This window comes from Cervus canadensis, chromosome 6 (assembly GCF_019320065.1).
Source record: "Cervus canadensis isolate Bull #8, Minnesota chromosome 6, ASM1932006v1, whole genome shotgun sequence".
Lineage (NCBI taxonomy): Eukaryota > Metazoa > Chordata > Mammalia > Artiodactyla > Cervidae > Cervus > Cervus canadensis.
In genome coordinates, this window is record NC_057391.1 from 57974563 (window position 1) to 57993319 (window position 18757).

Here is an 18757-nt window from a genome sequence, read left to right on the forward strand (position 1 = left end):
TCCCTGTTTCAGGTGGGAAGCAAGGTTTTTCTTATTTTCTTTACCTTGGAAACTTCTGCAAGGCAGAGAGAAGAAACTGTCAGAGGACAAAAGCTCTTCTCACGTGTTTGAAGATCTTGAGCTGTTTACAGTGATGGCTTTGGGTGTTCTGGGGAAGACAGATGCAGAGGGAGCATCTTTAAGCACAAAGTGGAGCAGGGAAATCCAGATATTAAGAAGATCTGGAGAATGGCCAGCCTGGAGACTAATGGGGACCCATGCCCTGCTCCCAGCAGAGCTCTAGGAGGGTAGCCTTCTGAGGTACCATAGTAGATTTACCACGTTGTGTGCATGCTCAGTCATGACCAGCTCTTTGTAGCCCCATAGACCACAGCCCGGCAGGCTCCTCTGTCCATGGAATTTTCCAGGCAAGAATATTGGAGCAGGTTGCCATTTCCACCACCTGGGAATCTCCCCAACCGAGGGATCAAATCTATGTCTCTGTGTCTCCTGTGTTGGCAGGAGGATTCTTTACCTCTGTGACACCTGGGAAGTCACTATGGGGAAAGAGGCTGGAATGAAGTCTGAGAGATGTGCATCTCCAGCCCTGAATGGCATGCAATTTGAGGTACACTTAAGCTGATGAGAAGAACATGCTGTTTCTGGCTCTGACGTCACTGGCTCTGAGTCCATTAGACATACTTTTTTAAAAGGCCTTGGTTTCCCTTTGATATATATCCCTCCAACATGCTGCCTATAGTTCAGAGAGATTTCTGAGGTTTTTTGGCTCTTAGAAGAGATGGACCAGATCGCTGCATTCCCTTTGTAAGGAGTCATAGTTTGGGGGCCAGAAGCTGAATATTTAAGGGCTGTGGTTAGTAATAAGGTTTGCACTCCTTTGTGTGAAAAAGTCACTTCCAGGTTGGAGCTAAGAATAGATAACCCATTTTCGTAACTGCTATTTCGTGTTATTGAACATCAGCCCTCCCTTCTGTAGCAGCTTCAGCTGTAATCGTTTCTCTATGCTTAGGAGCAGGTAATCCATTTTTAGTTGCACTATTAAAAATGATGCCATTGATTATTTCTTGGTTTGTGTCATGGTTTCAGAGGCTGTGATAATATAAAGTCACTGTAAGTTTGGATCTCTAATCATTGTTGCTCATGCATCAAATGGGGCTGTCAATGCAGACTGGAGCGATAAGGATGACACAACATGAAAATGAACATGGATGACAAGTTGAGGATGAGAAATAGAGGCAGCAGCACTCACCTCAGGTCTCTGAGAGCTCAGGGGGAAAGTTAAGAGCATAGTCACCAGGACCTACAATACATGAATAACCTAAAATAAGACGGGAATTAATCAGGGCCAGAATTGAGTTACAAGGCATTATGCACACATAGAGAAGGGAGCGTTTATACCTGGATGAAGTATTTGTAGTCTTGAATGATGTATAGGATTTGTGTACGTAGAAGGGAAAGAGTAACTCATATGACTATTTTTTGGTGAAGAATTGCAACTAAAGGTAAGTTACAGGCGACACAATTCATCATACACCATGCTTTCCTACCATATCTAAAGCCTGAGTTTGGAGTGGATTGGAAGAAGGTAAAATCATGTTTCATTTCCTTTTAGGAGAGTTTAACTCAACTTTCTCTTTTTTAAAAAATTTTAATTGGAGGATAATTGTTTTACAATGTTGTATTGCCTTCCGCCATACAACAACATGAATCAGCTCTAAGTATACATATCTTCCCTCCCTGCTGAGGCTCCCTCCCACCCCACCTGCCATCACAGCCCTCTAGGTCATCACAGAGCACCAGGTTGATCTTCCTATGCTATATAGCAACTTCCCACTAGCTATCTATTTTACACATGGTAGTGTATATATTTCAATGCTACTCTCTCAATTTGTCCCACCCTCTCCTTCTCCTACTGGGTCCACAAATCCGTTCTCTATGTCTGTATCTCTATTCCTGCCCTGCAAATAGGTTCATTAGGACCATTTTTCTAGATTCCATATATCTTTCTGTCATTCCTTTTAATTGAAGACTTCACTGAGCCAATGATGTAAGTTCAGGCATTGTCCAGAGATGAGGGATGGCTGGGGATGAGGGAGGGTATTGTGGTCTCCCTTATCTTCCACTGGTCCTTGACATTCTACCTGTGCTTGAGAGCAGTTATCAAAGCAGAGCAGAGGAAGGGATAGAAAAGAGTTCACATTTCCAGGTTGTTCAGTTATAAACTTCTGGACACCAAACATGGGAAACACCCAAGGTAGAATGATCCTGTGAAACGTGGGGAACAGTGATCAATAGAAATGCACTCTCTATGCCCCAATCGGATCATCAGTGAGGCCAAGGTGAGAAGGAAAGCCCCTGGATAGGAAAGTCTCCAGACACGATAGTACCAAGTCTGTTGTTGTAATCATAACCACAATATAATTATAAGAGCTAATATCTACTGAGTACTTACTTGCTGCCAAGTTCCTGACATGCATTATCTTACTTACTCCACATTACTATCCCATAAGACAGACACAACTGTTCTCTTTTACAGATGAAGAAACTCAGGCAGAAAAGTTAGACAATTGGCCAAGGTGATTAGCCAGGAGTTAGTGGAGCATTTCAGTCTGGCTTTTGAGCCTCAAAATGTAATTCTTAGCCAGACTGACTGTCTGGTTTCAAGAGAGCAGAAGGGAGTATGCATAGGGAATTTCTGCTGGTGCTCCCAGTGTCCTGAGGGGTAATGGAGGTATTGCTGAGTTTACTTGCACCATCAGGGATAATTTAATGGGCTTCCCTGGTGGCTCAGATGGTAATCTGCCTGCAATACAGGAGACCTGGGTTTGATCCCTGGGTAGGGAAAATTCCCCTGGAGAAGGGAATGGCTACCCACTCCAGTATTCTTGCCTGTAGAATTCCATGGGCAGAGGAGGCTGGCAGGCTACAGTCCATGGGGTCACAAAGAGTTGGGCATGACTGAGCAACAAACACACTTTCATTAAAACAAGACAATGCTGTGCTCACAGAATTAATGTCTCACATTTCCTCAGATGTTTTCTCTTTTATCCTCTGCCATCAATAGAGTTGTGACTAGATGGTGGCATTTGTGAGAAGCATCAATATGAATTAAAATAGCTTTTTGATGGAAAAAACTATTGATAACCTACAAAAGAGTAACACTCTTAACAATTCATTTGCAGTTGATTGAAGAGAGCAAATGAAACAATTTGTAGCATGTTAGATTTTGCTGGTTTAGTTTCTGAAAAATAAATAAGCCAATAAACTCTTCTACTGAAGATTGCTGGCTGTGTATGTTGAGTTACAGGACTGTAATATTTATTCACCAATCAGGAAACATGAGTTTGCATTCCTAAATATTCCTTTGCTTCTCAGACACACATTTGTATAATTCTTTGGCTTGCTGTAGGAGAAGTGATGTTGAACCTATCTCTTATGTTCAATTGCTGTTTACAAGTTCACAGCCAATTCTAGACTCTACCTCCAATACTAGAAAAGAAGAAACATTTCTAAGAAAACCTTCAAGTTTTCATTTCCAACAAAGCTGTGGCATAAACACACTGGAATTAATTGGATATTTAATGTTATGCCTTCCTAGAGTTGGCATGCACCCTGGTGCAGTGGGTCTGTTAAGAGCACATAGAGCCTTTAAAAAAAATGTTTTGGCAAACAGGTAATGCATGCACACAAGACAACATGCAAAAGGTGTTTATCATGTAATTTGAAAACTAAGGGTGTCCCCAACTCCATTCCATGGCCATAAAAATCACTGATTTCCTTTCTTGTATCACATGACATCTTGACTCAGATAATTTAATATGACAATAGTTTGATTTGGTTGACTGAAAAACAATTAAACTTCTATCTTTAAAGAAATTACTGAACAATAGTCATGTACAATGCATCATGGCACTCCTCACATCCTCCCTTATAACTAGCTCTTTCTTTACCACAACTCTGCTGCTCACCCCATTAAGGGTGATACAAGGAAGAAGAGAACATAAGAGAGATTGGATTGTGGGGCTCAGGTAAGGGCAAGGACGGAGGGGTATCAAGTCTAGATCAGATGAGAGATGGAGTAAGAGCTCAGACTGTGTGTTGTGTAATTAATTTTTTAAATCCAACTTTTAAAACTCTAATTTGCTGGTCCATAATGTTGTGTTTTATGTTAAGTAAAGCTTTAGTGACAGCCTTTAGTTGAGCTTGGGACCTGATTAGGACATTTGGTTATTTAGGTCACATAACAGGCGTTTGTGATGAAGCCCTGATGGTGAGTAGGCATGGAAGGTGATATATGCCTCCAAACCTCTATGGCCAGTGGGCTTGGGCTGCACCCTCACTTTAAGCAGAGTGAATGTGGGGGATGCGGGGGTGGGGAGAGAGGAGGCTGGTGTCAGATACGTTCTTGGAATTCTCCGAAGTTCCTCCATGCCCACAGGCTATGAATAATTTTGCAAAACTTGCTCTTATCCTCCCCACCAAAACCAAAAACAAAATAACAGTTTACTTTGGCTTCTAGTTCTGATTCATTGCAGTGTAGTGCACTGGAGATTTGGAATTCTCCAGGCAAGAACACTGAAGTGGGTTGCTATTCCTTTCTCCAGGGGATCTTCCCAACCCAGGCATTGAACCCACATCTCCCCCGCAGGGCAGGCAGATTCTTTACTGTGTGAGCCACCAGGGAAACCCAGTGGATATATAATTGCATTTGCCAGCAGGACAAGAGGAAGGTGTAAGTAAAGGTAGGGGACTAACATGAGCCAAGGCATGGAAGATGACACCCTCTGTGTTTGAGAGATCGGCAGTGGAGGGTGTGGTAGAGTGCGGGTGAGGAGCACAGAAAGACACATTCCTCTAGAAGAAGCTTGGGCTGCACTGGGCACAGCATTGTATGGCCTTGGGCCATTTGAATCCACAGATCAGGAGTTCAGAATGACCTCCTTGGTTACAATGTGGAGGGTGAAGTGGAGAGGGAGATCAAAATTATTAGTTTGTACCATGCATACTGACTAGCAGTCCTAAATGCTGCTGCACCAAGAATACAGGAATATTCTTTTTTTTTTTTTTTCAGAATATTCTTAAAGCAAACCCTCCATCATCTTTCACCAGAGACAAGAGAAATTTGAATGCCAATTGTCTTCTTATATGTCAGGCTTCTTGAGAAGTGAATTCAGTCATCTGGCTCACTCTTTGAACACTAGCTGGTTGCATTATCATCTATTTGGAGGTTGGAACTCAGATACTTTGGGCTGCTCCATCTTGTCTCAGTTGTTTATGTTTTTTAGATTGCTGAGTTAAAAACTTAGTTAATCTCTGTGATTGGGCAGGTCAAGACTGTCAGTTTACAGGTAGTTGCACCATGTCCCAAGTAGGCTGAAAACATGCTTGTACAATAATATTGGCACAGCAGAAATGACAAGGGTGATTTCTTTTAGTATATATGCTGCCAAAGTGAGCACTAAGGTGCGATTTCTAATGTTGGAGCTAACTCACTCCTTCAGAGGTCTTCCCTGATGGCTCAGCAGTAAAGACTCTGCCTACAATGCAGGAGTTGTGGGTTTGATCCCTGGGTCAGGAAGAACCCCTGGAGGAGGGCATAGCAACCCACGCCAGCATTCTTGCCCAGAGAATCCCATGGACAGAGGAACCTACAGTCCATAGGGTCACAAAGGGTTGGACACTATTGAAGTGACTGAAGATGTACGCGCACACCCCTTCAGAGCCATGCTCATGTGACCAGCCCCACCCAGCAGGACATGTGAAGACAGTGGGCCATGGACCTGGCTGACTGGTTCCTTTATGGTGAGTACAGGTGGGTGAGAGTGATGAGGACAAATGCTACGAGAACATGTTGTAGAAGAATTTCAAGCAGTGCAACCCAAATAAAACATGATGAAAGTGAAAGATGCTCAGTCGTGTCTGACTTTTTGCGACCCCGTGGAATTTTCCAGGCCACAATACTGGAATGGGTAGCCTTTCGCTTCTCCAGGGGATCTCCCCGACTGAGGGATCAAACCCAGGTCTCCCGAATTACAGGTGGATTCTTTACCAGCTGAGCCATGATGAGTGAGAAGCTATAAGCTCAGAGCAAGCTGGCTCACGGCACTCAGTATGGCCACTGAGCTGACCAGGGACACCTACTGATGTCCTACTGTGTGCTTGGTACACAAGACCAAGATGGGGAGAGTAAGATGTGCTTTCTGCTTGCAAGCGTCTCTCCATCTTAGCAGGAAACAGACTAGGTGGTGGATACATGAGATGATTTCTCCCTCAGAGCCTCTGGAAGGAATCAGTCCTGTCAACACCTTGATTTGGAACTGGAGCGTCCGGAATTGTGAGAAAATAAGTTTATGTTGTTTTAAGCCACCTGTGTGCATCCTCAGTCACTTCAGTCATGTTTGACTCTTTGAGACTCTATGGACTGTAGCCCGCTAGGCTGCTCTAAGGGATTATTCAGGCAAGAATACTGGAGTGGGTTACCATTTCTTACTCCAGGGGATCTTCCCAATCCAGGGACTGAACCTGCATCTCCTGTGTCTCCTGCACGGGCAGGTGGATTCTTTACCACTGAGCCACCTGGGAAGCCCTTTAAGCCATCTACTTTATGGCAATTTGTTACAGTAGGAAACTAATACCTAGATAAACTTGTGGTGGTATAGACTCATTTTCCAGTAGAAATCTGGGTCTGACGTCTCAATGAAAATAGGTTGGAAAGTTCATGATGCCAGGCATATGGCAGCTTTGCTTTGCATGCCTGGGCTCTGGGGAGGACCAGGGAAGGGGAAAAAAAAGGCTACCATATGAGGTTTCCAAGAGGACCACATACAGAATTCAATAGCATACAGCACTTTGAAAACAAGTGCAACATGCAGGGCAATAAGTGTTAATTTCATTATATTAATATCCACTATCAAACAAATCAATAAAAAGATAAACACCTTTTAGGAAAGTGACAAAAGTTGAGAAGCAATCACTATACAAAGGAAAAATGGCAAATGATGAATGGATCATCACCTGAATTGACCTGGGCTCATTGAGCATCCTGCCTCCTCTTAAACTGGTACTTGAGATTTGCTCTTTCAAATGTGTCCTAATGACGCATGTTTAGCACCCAGCTTGTGAGGACCAGGGAGAGAGGGGGCTTATTTCAGCCCAGATGAAGCAAAGGTGGGTGCTACACAGCTTGCTGCATCAGCAGGAGTGATGCTGAAGCACAGAAATGATCCTAACCTGGAACAAAGGGTGTTGCAAAATAGGAAAGCGTCCTCAATTGATAAATCAACACACAAGCATTTGTTGAAGACCTATTTGACTCCAGCGGGGAGCACGAAAACACCAAGTCCTGCTCCCACACCCCTCCCCTCTACCCCCCACCCCCAACCCGTCACAGAGGAGAAAAATCTGAGGGATAAGAACAACAACCCAAGGAGGAATGAATTGTTTGGCCTAGATTTTATGAGTGGTTTTCAGTTCTGGCTGCACATTAGAATCCCTGGAGAGCTTTTAAAAAACACAAATGCCTACTGGAATGTTCATAGCAGCACTGCTTATAACAGCTCCAAACTGGAGACTATCCAAACATACATCAACAGTAGTATGGATAAATAATTATGGATCATTCACATAATGGACTTCCACTTAGCAAGGAAAGATTGACTACATGCAACAACATGGATAAATCTCTTCACTATAATGTTGAGTGAAAGAAACCAGATAAACAAGTGTCACACTTAAAGGTACCATCACAACGGAAGATGCTAGCAATAGAAAAAAGTAGGTGCGGGGTACACTGGAATTCTGTATTATCCACACGTCTTTTTTTGTTGTAAATCTGGACTGCTCCAAAATTCAGAAGTTTATTTAAGTATGAGTTATATTGTATGATTCCATTAATGTCAAAAACAGATAAAATTCATCCTAAACTATTAGAATTCAGGAAGATGCTTACCCTGGAAGGCATAAGTCTGGGAAGGGTACTGGGGTAGTATCTTTTTAAAAAAATTATTTATTTTTGGCTATGCTGGGTCTTCATTGCTGTGCACAGGCTTTCTCTATTTGCAGCAAGCAGGGGTTACTCTCTAATTGCAGTGTGTGAGCTTCTTATTATGGTGGTTTCCCTTATTGCAGAGCTCAGGCTCTATGGCTCGCAGGCTTCAGTAGTTGTGGCTCACAGCTTCAGTAGCGGTGGCTCACAGCTTCAGTAGCTATAGAGCACAGGCTTAGTTGCCCTGTAGCACGTGGGATCTTCCTGGATCAGGGATCAAAACCTGTGTCCCCTGCATTGGCAGGCAGATTCCTAACCACTGGGCCACCAGAGAAGTCCTGTTCTGTAACTTGATCTACGTGTTGGTTACCTAGGCATGTTCCACTATGAAAATGTATCGAGCAATTTCTGTATGTAATGTTTTATTTTGATAAAATGTGAAAAGCTATGCTAATGTTGAATCCTACCTAGACCAACTAAATCAGATTTCTTAGAGGAGGACCTGGCCATTAGGATTTTTAAAAAGCTCCCTAGATTATTTTAATGTGCCTCCAGGATGGAGAACCACTGCTATTTGTCCTGTGGGCAGTGAGAGGAGCCAGAAACCAGTTTAGACTGGAGGCATGGGTACAAACTTCCCAGGGATGCAGAACATGCATGAATCTTGAAAGGCTGGGAGAGATTGGTTGAGGCCAGTGGGGTTCCACTATAAATGAGCGTTTCAAGCCCAGGAAACATTCAATTTCCAATTCTCATTTTTCAGTTTTTCTAGTGGTGGCTACACTTTTGCTTAGAAACTTGATTTCCCGTCTTAAATGCTCTTGTCATATGTTGACCCCTTCAGTTCAAGAGCTGCGAACAGGGTATCACCGGGCTTCATGCAAATGAAATTATAAAGCAATTAATTTTGTGTACCTCACACACTATATTTTATCTAATTTGTAGTCTCTTGTATTACTGCTCAAGCCTCAGTAAGCCCTGAAAAAAGCATGCTTATAATAAATGACTAGAAAAACAAGCCTTGGCGTTTAGGTTGGATCACAGACACACTCCCTATAGTGTCAGTAATCAACTGCTAAGACATAATACATTTAAGTGTACCAAACTGGGAAAGGGAGACTTCTTTGGGGAAAGAATTGATGGATTCCTGGCTTGTGCAGAAACTTATGTCTGAGTGTGTCACTGCTGCTGTGATTATTAGTCTAGACCATCCAGTGGGCTCCCTGGTTAGTTTCTTATTTGTAAGGGAGGCAGGAGCCGTATGGAATATTCACTAAGAGTATTTGTGAACTTACAGTGCTGTTTTGTTCTGATAGCCTTTGCTTCCTTGGGCTCATTCTAGGTAATGAACGATGATAACAGCTGGCCTTTTTTGAATGCTCACATCATGCCAGGCACTTTGCCAAGCCCCTTCCATGAATTATTTCATTTAATCCTCCCTTCAATCTTAAAGAGTCTCCCCTTGACAGATGAGAAGTCTAGCATCCAAGATTAATAATTTACCCAAGGTCCCACCCCCCGTCAGGAGCAAAGTCAGTTATGTCAAAGCAATTGACGTTCAGACCTTGCTTTTAATCATGGTGTGGTGCTGCCTACAAGGGTCCAGGAAAGCTGAGGTGAGGGGACCTTGTCTCCATTTGTCCTCAAAGCCCATTGCGTCCCCTCCTCCCCACCTCGCCTTAAGCCTCACGATTTGTCACCTCTCCCTCTCTTCTTTGCCCCCTCTCCTGGTACTTCGCATTTATTCTGGAGAGCTCCTCGTCTCATCTCCAGAAGAGTGGATGATAAATCTAAGCTTTGCGATTTGCTGAGCCATTTCTCTCAAGAGTGGCAGCACATGAGGAGAAACTCCACCAGGAGGACAGTGCCTGCCACCCGTGAGTCACGAGTGTGACAGAAGCTGGCCCAGGGGACAGCAAACTCGGGCCTGCTCACCAGATCCTGTTTTGGTAAATAAAGTTTCAGGAGAACACAGCTGCACCCCTTCGTGTATTTATTACCTGTGGCTGTGTGCCACTACAGTGGCAAGGTTAGAAGCTCCTGACAGAGGGCGTGGACCACAGAGCCTAAAGTGTTTGCTCTCTGAGCCTTCTGGAGAAACTGCCCACCCCAGTGACACTACAGAAAGGCTCTACTGCAGAGCGCGGGGCAAGGGCTCCATAATGGCTATTCCCCTTCCACGGGATTCTGGCGGCTTCCTGTGGATTCCGGGCAGGGGGAGCCTTCTGAAGTCACATCACGTGGGTCACGGCTGCCCCTGCCCATTCATGGCAGGCAGCGGAGGCCACAATCCTCGCTGAATATTCATCCGCACTTTGGCAAGTGAAACAGTGACAAGTGTCCTCACAGAAACAAAACGATGTATTATTTATTCTGCAGAGTATTTCCAGGAAATCCCCAGCTGGGGTGGAAACAGCCTGGGACTGGGAGCAACATCTCGGTGCCAGGACCAGTGAGCAGGACTACGGCGATGGCTGCTTCAGTGTGGCAGATACAGGACAATTATGTGTCCTGACAGCTGTTGCCTTACCGGATAAAAGAAGATACTTATTTTTTTTTTTCTTTCAGAATGTGTTTAAAATCTCAAAAACTGGAATTAGTCATGAAACACTTCGAGTTAACTGCTTGTCTGCTTCATTATGATAGTTTTGGTTAAGGACCACTTTCCATCATGTGATTCTTGTTTTCCACTGGATAGTGGCAGGGGTGGCCCAGGATTGCTGTGGAAGTGGAACTGGCTCAGTCATGTCTGACTCTTTGTGATCCCCATGGACTGTAGCCCTCCAGGCTCCACTCTCCATGGGATTCTCCAGGCAAGAATACTAGAGTGGGTAGCCATTCCCTCCTTCAGGGGATCTTCTTGACCCAGGGATGGAACCCTCTTACATCGCAGGCAGATTCTTCCCCTCTGAGCCACTGGGAAGGGTTTCTGTAGACAAATCACCAGCTTCTAGGTCCAGTTCAGGAAGCCATGACATGCAGCCTCCTAGAGTCTTCATGAATTCTACTTTCTTTAATTAGGGGGGCTGGAGGCCTTGCATTTGTGGACCATTTTATCTGGGAGCTGTATTTCCCATTCTAGGGATACCCAGGTACCGGGATCTAATACTTTCTCCTGGATGACTTAGAGGGTCTTACCTTCTTAGTAGGTAATAGATATTCCTCATCATGGCTCCTGGCACTCTCAGTAAAATCTAGTCTCTGTGAGGTTGGTAGAGTGATGAAGACTGGAATTAATACGAAATTAACCCTGCAGTGTTAGCCTGGCTTCCCCCAAAGCCCAGGTTTACTGGAAGAACATAATGCCTGGAGCAGGACTGAGGGCAGAGGGAGCTGAGACAGGGAGGAGGAGGGGTGAGGTGAGGTTGGGCTGTGGAGCCAGCCTTCTGGAATTACTTCACCTCCTGAGGCCATTTTCCTGGAAGAGATACAAGATGCCTCTGAGTTCAGTTGACCCTGACAGAGGGGAGAAGGGGAGAATTTATCTCCCAGCTTTTGTCTTCCCCACCAGGAGCTGGCTACCAGGTTTCCTCCATGGGTTCTTAGCGCCTCCTGGCTGCAGGCGTGGGCCCTGAGTGGGGCCCTGAGGAGACCCAGGGCTCCTGTTGCCCTCTGGTTGGGCCCTGCCATGCCCCTCAGTGCTCCTGACTTCCCTCCACAGCCTTGCTTTCTAGGGGAGCACATTCGTAGCTCTCTCCAGAGAGTTACCATCCCGGAGAGTGGAGAGCTGAGAGTCCATGGCCTAATAAGCCAGTGTCTTTATCCTTGTGTGAACCAGTGAGGAAGCCTGTGCTGTCCATTATTCCAGAGGCTTCCAGTGGTCGAACCTCAGTTACCACAGCAATCACCTACTCACTGTCAGACCATTTATGGGCTTTCTTCTCACCCCATCTCACGCCCCTACTCCCGTCTCAGTGTTCCAATCTTTATTTCAAAGTCCGCTTCTGGGAGAACCCAACCAAAGACCATAGAGAAGCTGTGGAGGAGCTGAGAGGCCGGGGAACAAGCACGCAGCGTGTACCACCCTACTGCGCCTGCGTGAGTGCTCCAGCTGCAGTGATAGTGGAGATGAGGGTCAGGGGAGGCCCAGAGGTGAGGTGGTGCAACAGGTGTCTGATGGGCGTCTGCTCCACCCGCCAAGAAGGGTTACAGTTCATTGATCTGAAGCAGGCCCTGGGTAAGTATTTACCGTGTGCAGACAGAGTGCTGAGCACCCCCTGGGGATCAATGCATTTAAGGCTCACCATTGGGAAGCAGCCACTATTATCATTGCCCACACTTTATGAATGAGAAAACTGAAGCTCAGGAGGATGAAGTAACCTGCCATCATCCTTCACCATTACTATTAATATTTAAATGTTTACTATGACCTACTTTAATTTTAAGGGACAGAGCTATTCAGGCATCCTGTTCCATTGATCTCTTACCAGACACAGTTCCTTAGTTGAGTGTGTGAGTGTGAGTGTTTGATTGTGTGTATGCATTGGGTGGTGGGGACATGGGAGCTGGGGGTTAAAATGTAGAGACCCACTTCCCCTCAGTGTGACCCAAAGAAATAACCTCCCACTGTTTGCAATCCAAGCAGAAGCTGGTCTGAATCTTGTGTCTGGTTTGGGTCCTTTTCCAGGACTAGAAACTGTTTCTAAATTAGACTCTAACTTACTGACCAGCAAATAGCACAAAACAAAACGTTTTTTTGATGATTTAAGTGTAAATGAGTCAGAGGCAGAGAGATTAAATTTTCCCTCAAATACACAGAGGTTAAAAAAATTACAGTCTCCAGAGAGGCTGGTTCCTTGAGGACTGAGTTTTTGCCAAGTCAGCACATTCAAGAAAGAGTCTGTGACTCTCTGCCAAACCCCAAGCGCCACTGGCTTGCTTGCCTTAGTTTCTTGCTGAACCCTGGAGAAATCTATCTTCCTAAATCCTCGCTGTCTGTCAGAACTGAAAGCCCATTTCTGTGCAAATGATTCATTGTTATAATTTGTGCCACCTCCTCACAGACCTGCAGACTTTTCATTTTTTACATCAATTCCTATGTAATATTTCAACAAGTCTCTTTTTTCTTCTCTGTCTCCCTCCTGTCCTTCCACCAGCTCTCTGCCAACAGATTCGAAACAGGAGTTCGTGACAGAGCTTCCTTTGATTCTAGCCCTGAATCTCACTCTGCCTCTTGACTGTATATTTCTGACAGGTGCAGAGCAGGCAGGAGAAATGACAGCATCATGCAGAATGCAAGCAGATACAGTGGCGTGCATCACTGTTTCTCCTGCTAGTGTCCCTTTGGGTTACAGTGAAATCACCAAGCAGGACAAGTTTTATTCTTTTACTTGAAGGAGTCACTGTGGGCATCATTCATCCCCCCATTCCACCTCTAAGAGGATTTGAATGATTTGACTATCTTGATTCCTCCCATTCCAAGTTTTGGGGTAACAATGTGTCCCCCACTACTGGGAGGTCCATCAAGGTGTCCCTGAATGTTAGCGGCAGAGGATAGCAGGACCAGCTGATCTCCGTGAGTACAGCACACAGCAGACCAGCTAGCCTCCATTTGTTCAATTTGCAGGCAATTCCAGTTCCAAGGTGAGTGAAATGAACAACCGAGGACCAGGAAAATAAACTTCTTTCTGCATTTTAAAAACCAGTGAAAACGATTTCCAAACCTGAGCTGCTGGCCCTTGCCAATTCCTTTGCATTTGGCGTGGGTTTTAATGGGCACCCAGAGTGTCGTTGTCTCTCACAAGTTTTCTGCAGAGTGTCCAGATGATGCCTCAGGAGAACTCCATTTGTAAAACCTACAGTGTCCCCACCTGCAACACTCTAGTGAGCTGGTCCACTCAGACACTTTTTGTTCGGTGGATTCTGGAAGGCTGTTAGGTCTGAGCGGTGGACAAGTTCCAGGAAACATGCACATCAACTTGTCAAACGTTCTGCTGGATTGATGGCATACACCGGCATAGAATTGTGCCCATTTAACGACCTGTGAGCCACTCATGAAAGGATTCTGAAGTGCAGCCTGCTCTGATACTGAGCCACCCGTGTGGAAGCCATGGTAAAGTTGAACAGCAGATGGAAAACTCCACCGAACCTTTTATTGGCCATATGTCACTTCTGAGTGTTGGCCAACAAACCAAATTTGCAGCTAATATATAATGATTTAAACAGCTAAAAGAGCAGCTGCACTTTGATTTCTGATGCCTTTCCCCCCAGCTTTCCTAGCTCACTGGAGTTTCTCAAACTACTTTCCTTAATCCTGTGCACTTCACTCTGAATCTTCACCAGGTGGCACCATCTTCAGATGGTGGTGTTGCTGGTTCTGTGGTTGGCTGCATCCAGCTTAGTTGGTCCATTTCTCTGCTCCTTCTGCCTTGCAGGCAGTTTTCTAACTTCTTTGGAAGAAGAAAGTGCTAAAAAGCACAAGACTCAGGTATTTTCATATTTCTGCCTGCTGGGCTGTTTCTGTTCTTTCTTTTCCAAGTCCCTCTGATTACAGGCTTCCCTGGTGGCTCAGTGTTAAAGAATCTGCCTGCAATGCAGGAGATGCAGTTTCCATCCCTGGGAGAGGAAGATCCCTGGAGAACAAAATGGCAACCCACTCCAGTATTCTTGCCTGGAAAATTCCATGGACAGAGGAGCCTGGTGGGCTATAGTTCATGGGATCACAAGAATCTGACACGTCTTAGCAACTAAACCACCAACCACCACCTGATTACAGGGCCTCTTGCATTCTGTTTTGGGGTGCCTGGGCTGGTCTTCTGCTGAGCCTGAAGGGCTAGTCCTTGGAGTAGACTGTGGGAGGGCAGCTTGTTCTGATTTATGAAGACATGACCTGGGATGGAGCTTCTCTGGAAAAATTCAGCTCTCTTACTGTCAGAATAATCTAGAAGGAAATGATTGATGTCAGGAATAAGCAGAACAGGCCTCCTCTTGGCTCTTTAGTCTCTCTGGCTCTTCTATCCCATGTAGTTTAAGTGCCAAGTCTCTACTTCTAGCCATGGACATGCTAAGCTGGCTTAGTGCATGAAGCTTCATGGAAGAAGAGGCTCCTTGTTATAAATTGAGGGTTATACAGTTGTTTCTGGGTTGAGTGTGTTGGAAACTGCCAGGAAAGGAGAGAGAGAACAATGCCAATTTAAACTTGCATGCCTGCCAACCACTAACCCGATAACTCAATTTAGGGATAGAAGATTGCTGAAGCTGTACAACCATAAAATGGCTCTATAGCTGTCACTCTAACGAACTTCAGCTCAGGTTTCTGTGTATTAATTCCTGCAAAACTCAGCCACCTCCCTGATGTTATTCAAAAGACTTTGAACAGCATTGTGAATAAAAATTATCACAGACTACATCAAACTCAATGATTTCTATAACATCTGGAGCCAAGCACATTAAATGGGGAGTGAAACGCACATTCATCATGGGTGTTTGGGTTTGTTTTCTATTTTTACAAAGAAAGGAAGTAAGAAATATCTTTCCTATAGGGATTTTTAGTTATCTGTTCCTGTGCTAAACTGGACACCTCATGAAAGAATTATAGCCTTGATTTCTGTGTTTATAAGTTGGTCCTCTTTTTAGGTCTGATTAAGACTTTGTCCTGCAGGAACTTTATTTTAGGGAATTTATCCTAAGAAAGAACTGCTGTGGGGAACAACAGTGTACATGGTTAACCATCCTAGCATTATTTATGGAAGCAGGAGATTGGAAACAACCCAAATGTTCATCAACAGAGAAGAGATTAAATTATAATATTATCCACACCCTGGATGCAGCTGTACAAAAGAAGGAAGATGTTCTGTATATACAGAGATGGAAAGAAGTCCAGGACACTTGTTAGGAAAGGTCAGATACAGAACACAGTGTACAAAATGCACTTCACTTTAATCCACGTAACATTTGTATACATGTTAATAAACTCTGGGCTTCCCTGGTGGCTCAGTGATGAGAATCTGCCCTGTCAATGCAGGAGACCTGGGTTTGATCCCTGGGTAAGGAAAATTCCCTGAAGAAATAAATGGCAACCCACTCCAGTATTTTTGCCTGGGCAAGCCTATGGACAGAAGAGGCTGGTGGGAGGCAGTCCATAGGTTCACAAAGAATCTGATAGGACTTAGTGATTAAACAACAACAACAAAGAAACTGTAGAAGGATACATAGAAATAGGCTACCGGGAGAGCAAGAACAGAGCCCACAGAAGGGAATAAACCACTCATTTATTTATATAAGTCAAATATATTTGACATATAACAAATGGTCCTAAAATTGTCATATACTTTAAAGTGTACAACATGTTGCTTTGATACATTCATGTATTGTAATGTGGTTGCTGTTGTTATCTATATTTACCACAGTATGTAGTTATAAGATGATATTGCTGTCTATATTCATTCTATTGCACATTAGATCGCTGTGGCTTAACTACTACTCTTTGCAAGCTTGTAGCCTTAACATCCCTCCTGCTTTCCAGTAACCACCATTTTTTTGCCCTATTTTTCATGGGTTTGACTTTATTAGGCTCTGTATGTAAGTGATATCATACAGTACTTGTCTTTAACTTACTTCACTTAGCAAAATGTACTCGAGGTCCAAGTGGCAGGATACCCTCCTCTCTCACAGCTGACTAATATTCCATTGCATATGTGTGTGTGTGTGTGTGTGTGTGTGTATGCATTTTTCTCCATTCATTCTTTGATAAACATTTAGGTTGTTTCCATATCTTTGCTTTTGTGAAAAATGTTGCTATAAACATGAAAGTGCATATATATCTCTTCAAAATCCTTTGTTCATTTTTCTGGGTATATAACCGGTAGCCATGCAGTTCTTAAGCTGGCTTTTCTGTCCACTGTTCTGAAGCTAATTTTCCCTACTGACTCCCCTATTATGTCCTAAATGCCAAACTCTCAACTCCCTTGATGTCACTGACCACCGTGGACCATACATTCTTCCAGAATGAGGTAACTCCAGTGTACGGGTATCAGAGAGTCTGCTGATCCTTAGCTCCTGTGTGTATAGAATGCCTGTTAACCTTTATGAGCTTCAGCAGACACAGAGGAAAGGAGGGAGCTAGTATTTCTGAATGTTAGCTATCTTTTAAAAGAAGTATCTCTTTTAATCATACAATGGCATTATGAGGTGGGCATTCTTAATATCTCCATTTAACAGATGAGGAAATTGAGGCTCAGAGAGCTTAACTGACTAGCCTCAGGCCACACAATTCCTAGGTGATGGAGCAAGATCTGAACCTCAGATAGCTGGTCACTGATGCAAAGGCCCCCTGTGAGGGCAAGTACACAGTGCTTTCCTTCACCACTCTCTTCCCTTCTCTCTGACTCTCACCAGGCTCGTTCTTTCACTACTTGAGCTGCTGCTCATTTCCTCATTCCTTTGCTGGCTCTTCTTTCTTCTTCTCCTCAAGCAAGGTTGTCTCCAAGGTCTGTCCTCATCTTCCTCTCTCTAGCTAATCCCACTTCCCAGAAGAGTTCTGACTCTCAGCCCTATTGGCTTCACTTTCCAGGCATTTATTTCCAGTTACTTGATGGACGTTTCCACCTGGACATCTTGCTGGACCCCAAAAGCCAGTATTTTCCAAACCATATAGATCATCTTTCTGTTCACAGTTGGATTCTTTTCCTTCTTATCATTTCCTGATAATACTACCCCAACTTCATCATTCTTAAGCTCAAAACCTTAGAGAAGGCTTTGATTCCTTTTTAAATTTTTTTTCTCCCTGGCTTCGAGTTTTTAATATAGAAAAAAATTCTGTTGTTTTGACTTTGACTGCCTTCCTATAACTCAGCTGTGCATTAAATCTTGCCTGGGGGGTGATCTCTTAACTGACCATCTCACCTTCAGTTTTGTTCATCTCCTAACTATCTAACTAGCTGACAAATAATCTTTTTATATAATATGAGACTCATAACATTTTATGAGGAAAACTTTCAAATGCTAATGAAAGACACACACCCAAAAAAGACTTCATAAATGGAAAGGCCAGGAGCACAAATTATTATAAAGCTGCCAATTCTTCTGAAATTAAACTATAAATTTAATGGGGCTTTAATAAAAATACCAACAGGGCTTTTGCATATTTTTCTGATCTGAGAGGTCTTATGAAAAAATAAGTATGCTAGAATACGACAATTCTGAAATGGAGAAATAAAAAATAATCCTAAAAGATATTACAATTATTTAAGGTGATGTTAATTAATATAGTTAAACCCATGCAGGAATAAACAAGCAGAACAATAGACAAAATAGAATCAGAAATTGAACCCAATGTTTTTATAAGAATTTAAGATTTGATAAAGTTTGCCTATCTTAATCAGTGGGAAATATTTACAGTTCAGTAAATGGTATTAGGACAATTGGGTAGCCACCTGTCAAATAATAAAGTTGTATTTCTCCTAAGTCTTTATACCAAAATGAGTGCCAGATGGACTACCAACATGAAAGCTAAACTACCAAGGTTGTAGGGAAAAAATGGAAAAAATTAATAATCTTGGAATAGGGGAGAAATTTCTAAGCATGATAAAATTCAGGAGACATAACAGAAAATATTGATAAGTTTGGCTCTTAAGATCAAATATTTCCACATGGTAAGAAACTCTACAAATTGAGTCAAATTAAAATCATAAACAGGGAAAAATATTTGTAACGAATTTGTCAGACAAAGGGCTGAATCTATTAAAATATAAAGGACTTCTTCAAATCAATAAGAAAAAGATCAACACTATTAATAGAAAAATTAGCAAAGAACATGAACAAATCTATCACCAA